Here is a 6,000-nt window from a genome sequence, read left to right on the forward strand (position 1 = left end):
TGATATTTTCTCTTGAACCTTGTGGTATAAGTTTCTAAGATGACCCGATGGGTTGAACCTATGCCTTCCTTAATCTGTGTGAACCCGAAAGTTTTCCAAGGTTCATACTCCTCTGGTAATTCACCAGGTAGGTCTTTGCACTGAAATCATTTTTTAGAGTAGTGAATGAAAAGTTATGCATTGAAGAAGTGGGAGTCGACCTTGAACTTTGTGTTCATGCCCATGGACACGATGTAGATCTTATCATGGAAGCTTCTCTTAAATTAATTATCCCCTTGGTATAAGTTCATCTTATATCTGGGATTTGATCTTTTACAATCGTGGTTCCGGCCATATTGATGTTCTTTGATTCCTTCTCTTAGACAAGTTAAAGCACTTGTCTTCTGTAGATCAATGCATCTCCACAACCTCTATTTTTATCTTCCCTCGGGTATTACCCTCCAGTATCTCGAGAATAACTAGGAACTGTCTTGCTTAGTGTGGGTCTTCATCTAGTATTACTTCTCATCGATTTTAGATTTTCCCCAGGTTCGTAGTTATTAGTCACTCGAGAACACCAATAAGTGAATCTATTCCGCACTCTGAATCAATAACTCTTAAGTAATTTTCGTTGCTTATGAGTTTATTAATCCTTCAAGTCATTCCTAACATGATTGGCTATATCCTTATAGTGTTAAATTTTAACTGTGCTACCTGGTCCTTCTTCCCAGAGCACAAATTTTGAAAGTGAGCTAATCTTGCATCGATCTTCCTCGTCATATCACTTCTCCTTGAACAGCAAACTTGATTCTGAGTTTGTGTCGTACCCATGGTTCCAATAACCCTTCGCTCCATCATTCCTTTGGCCTGATGTTGTCGCTGATTGATTACATCTTCATGAAATCTCTCGACAAATGTGTCATGATAATCATCAACCTTATGAGCTCTTCCAGGATATCAATCGAATTCATGATGAGAAATACCATCCTTGCCCTTGATGATTTGTGTTGTCATCGACCACTTTATTGCCTTCCCTCCAACACAAACTTATTTGTGTTCTGTGTTATACCTTGAGTTGCTTGCTATCTAGCATTTGTTCTTCTTTACCTTGGAGTATTACCATCTTTTATGTCAAGAATGTCGTGAGGATTACTCCACCTCATAAGAATTCTTGGTATAGTGATACTTCTCACCATCACCATTCTTTCTTGGTCCCCATGTTGTTTCTAACCAGAATACCGACAATTAAACAATGATGTGTGAATTCAAAACTTTTAGCAACCCTATTGCTTTGAAGGGAATGGTCAGGTTTCACTAATTCTCTTATTCATTAAGTCACCATTCTAACATTGATCGTGCAACCCAGCCCATATTTCGGGTGCACCTTTCAACCAATGTTTAACTGTGTATGTTTTCCTCAAGCATACCTCATTACATCATTTGATCTGACAAATGTTATCTCCTTGTTCACATAAGTGTGGAAATACATCTTTTGGAAATCTCGATGGATTGACGCTGAGTTCACCAGCTACTTCCTCATCCCCTCCTTGGTTAAATGATGAAATTTTATTTCAGAACTCGCTTCCATAGATCATTTCCGAGAATCTCATAATGTCCTCTCGTCAAATTGTGTTGAACCTTTTCTTCTCAGGCATCCTGAGTCTGAGGTATCCTGACACCAATCAGATTTGAATCTCGGTCAGATATGATGGTTCGAACATATTTCCAAGAGTTATAACATTGCTCTTTATATGACCCGGTAAGGTGCTGTCATGCCTAGCACACCTGGCCGGAGGACCTATTGTTATAGTTTCCTTTTGGTAAGGTTAGTCATTCTTCCGTGAGGAAATCGTAAGACTTATTCCATAAGTTGTTCCTGATGAATCCTTTTTGTTTCCAAAGTCTGGTCTTCACATGTTGACCATGTCAATGCTATCTCGAAGCATGTCTATGGTACTCCGATTTTCAACAAAAACATTTGAAGCCCAATGCTAAATGTTTCTTGCTCAATTATCCAAACAGCGTTGCCTGGGTAATGTCATGAAATTTCTCCCCCCTTACCTAAAGGGTTTTATACATTATATCCTGTCATGGATATAATGCTCTGCTTGTCCTTGGGGAGGATATATGCTACCTCTTGAGCACTGCGTTGGATTTCCCCGAAGAGGAAGGGATGATGCAGCAAAGTAGCGTAAGTATTTCCCTCAGCTTTTGAGAACCAAGGTATCAATCCAGTAGGAGGCTACGCGTGAGTCCCTCGTACCTACACAAAACAAATAGCTCAACGCAACCAACGCGATTAGGGGTTGTCAATCCCTTCACGGTCACTTACGGGAGTGACATCTGATAGAGATGATAGATAATATTTTTGGTATTTTTGGTATAGAGATGCAAAGTAAAAAGTAAAAGGCAAAGTAAAAATCAAAGCAATAATAAAGTGATGGAGATTGATATGATGAGAATAGACCCGGGGGCCATAGGTTTCACTAGTGGCTTCTCTCAAGAGCATAAGTATTCTACGGTGGGTGAACAAATTACTGTTGAGCAATTGACAGAATTGAGCATATTTATTAGAATATCTAGGCATGATCATGTATATAGGCATCACGTCCGAGACAAGTAGACCGACTCCTGCCTGCATCTACTACTATTACTCCACTCATCGACCGCTATCCAGCATGCATCTAGAGTATTAATTTAAAAACAGAGTAACGCCTTAAGCAAGATGACATGATGTAGAGGGATAGTTTCATGCAATATGATAAAAAACCTATCTTGTTATCCTCGATGGCAACAATACAATACGTGCCTTGCTGCCCCTACTGCCACTAGGAAAGGACACCACAAGATTGAACCCAAAGCTAAGCACTTCTCCCATTGCAAGAAAACCTATCTAGTAGGCCAAACCAAATTGATAATTCGAAGAGACTTGCAAAGATAACCAATCATACATAAAAGAATTCAGAGAAGATTCAAATATTATTCATAGATAGACTTGATCATAAACCCACAATTCATCGGTCTCAACAAACACACCACAAAAATAAGATTACATTGAATAGATCTCCACAAGAGAGGGGGAGAACATTGTATTGAGATCCAAAAAGAGAGAAGAAGCCATCTAGCTACTAACTATGGACCCGAAGGTCTGAGGTAAACTACTCACACTTCATCGGAGGAGCTAGGAAGATGTAGAAGCCCTCCATGATGATGGCCCTCTCCGGCGGAGCTCCGGAACAGGCCCCAAGATGGGATCTTGTGGATACAGAAGGTTGCGGCGGTGGAATTAGATTTTGGGCTCCGTATCTGATTGTTTGGGGGTATGTAGGTATATATAGGAGGAAGGAGTACGTCGGTGGAGCTTCGAGGGGCCCATGAGGCAGGGGGCACACCCTAGGGGGGGGCGCCCTCCACCCTCGTGACCGCCTCGTGGCTTTCTTGATGGAGGGTCCAAGTCTCCTAGGTCTTATCTGATGAGAAAATCACGTTCCCGAAGGTTTCATTCCGTTTGGACTCCGTTTGATATTCTGTTTCTCCGAAACTCTGAAATAGGCAAAAAAACAGCAATTCTGGGCTGGGCCTCCGGTTAATTGGTTAGTCCCGAAAATAATATAAAAGTGGAAAATAAAGCCCAATATAGTCCAAAACAGTAGATAATATAGCATGGAGCAATCAAAAATTATAGATACGTTGGAGATGTATCAGGCATCCCCAAGCTTAATTCCTGCTCGTCCTCGAGTAGGTAAATGATAAAAGGAGAATTTTTGATGCGGAGTTCTACTTGGCATAATTTCAATGTAAATCTTCTCAATTGTGGTATGAATATTCAGATCCAAAAGATTCAAGACAAAAGTTCATATTGACATAAAAATAATAATACTTCAAGCATACTAACTAAGCAATTATGTCTTCTCAAAATAACTTGGCCAAAGAAAGTTCATCCCTACAAAATCATATAGTTTAGTAATGCTCCATTTTTGTCACACAAGAATGCTCTCATCATGCGCAACCCCGATGACAAGCCAAGCAATTGTTTCATACTTTAATAATCTCAAACTTATAAACCTTCACGCAATACATGAGTGCGGGCCATGGATATAGCACTATGGGTGGAATAGAATATGATGATGGGGGTTATGTGGAGAACACAAAAAAGGAGAAAGTCTCACATCAACGAGGATAATCAATGGGCTATGGAGATGCCCACCGATTGATGTTAATGCAAGGAGTAGGGATTGCCATGCAACGGATGCACTAGAGCTATAAATGTATGAAAGCTCAACAAAAGAAACTAAGTGGGTGTGCATCCAACTTGCTTGCTCATGAAGACCTAGGGCATTTGAGGAAGCCCATCGTTGGAATATACAAGCCAAGTTCTATAATGAAAAGTTCCCACTAGTATATGAAAATGACAAAACAAGAGACTCTCTATTATGAAGATTATGGTGCTATTTTGAAGCACAAGCGTGGAAAAAGGATAGTAGTATTGCCCCTTTTTTTTGGGCCTTCTTTTTTTTCTTTGGCCTTTGTTTTTTTATTTGGGACAATACTCTATTAAATGATGATTAGCACACTTCTATTTATTTACAACTCAATGATTACAACTCGATACTAGAACAAAGTATGACTCTATATGAATGCCTCCCGCGGTGTACCGGGATATGCAATGAATCAAGAGTGACATGTATGAAAGAATTATGAACGGTGGCTTTGCCACGAATACTATGTCAACTACATGATCATGCTAAGCAATATGACAATGATGGATGTGTCATGATGAATGGAATGGTGGAAAGTTGCATGGCAATATATCTCGGAATGGCTACGGAAATGCCATAATAGGTAGGTATGGTGGCTGTTTTGAGGAAGATATAAGGAGGTTTATGTGTGAAAGAGCGTATCATATCACGGAGTTTGGATGCACCGGCGAAGTTTGCACCAACTCTCAATGTGAGAAAGGGCAATGCACGGTACCGAAGAGGCTAGCAATGATGGAAGGGTGAGAGTGTGTATAATCCATGGACTCAACATTAGTCATAAAGAACTCATATACTTATTGCAAAAATCTACAAGTCATCAAAAACCAAAGCATTACACGCATGCTCCTAGGGGGATAGATTCGTAGGAAAAGACCATCGCTCGTCCCCGACCGCCACTCATAAGGAGGACAATCAAATAACACCTCATGTTTCAAATTTGTTACATAACGTTTACCATACGTGCATGCTACGGGACTTGCAAACTTCAACTCAAGCATTTCTCAAATTCACAATTACTCAACTAGCACGACTTTGATATTATCACCTCCATATCTCAAAACAATTATCAAGCATCAAACTTTTCCTAGTATTCAACGCACTCAAAAGAAAGTTTTACAAATCTTGAATACCAAGCATATTATTATTAAGCAAATTACCATGCTATTTAAGACTCTCAAAATAATCTAAGTGAAGCATGAGATATCAATAGTTTCTATAAAACAAATCCACCACTGTGCTCTAAAAGATATAAGTGAAGCACTAGAGCAAAACTATAAAGCTCAAAACATATAAGTGAAACACATAGAGTATTCTATCAAATTCCAATTCATGTATGGCTCTCTCAAAAGGTGTGTACAGCAAGGATGATTGTGGTACACTAACAAACAAAGACACAGATAATACAAGACGCTCCTAGCAAAACACATATCATGTGGTGAATAAAAATATAGCTCCAAGTAAAATTACCGATGGAAGTAGACGAAAGAGGGGATGCCTTCCGGGGCATCCCCAAGCTTTGACTTTTTGGTGTCCTTGGATTATCTTGGGGTTTCCATGGGCATCCCCAAGCTTAGGCTCTTGCCACTCCTTGTTCCATAATCCATCAAAAGATTTCACCCAAAACTTGAAAGCTTCACAACACAAAACTCAATAGAAATCTCGTGAGCTCCGTTAGCGAAAGAAAACAAAAGACCACTTCAAGGTACTGTAATGAACTCATTATTTATTTATATTGGTGTTAAACCTACTGTATTCCAACTTC

Source organism: Triticum urartu, chromosome 7A (assembly GCF_056163025.1).
Source record: "Triticum urartu cultivar PI428250 chromosome 7A, HENAU_Tu73, whole genome shotgun sequence".
NCBI lineage: Eukaryota > Viridiplantae > Streptophyta > Magnoliopsida > Poales > Poaceae > Triticum > Triticum urartu.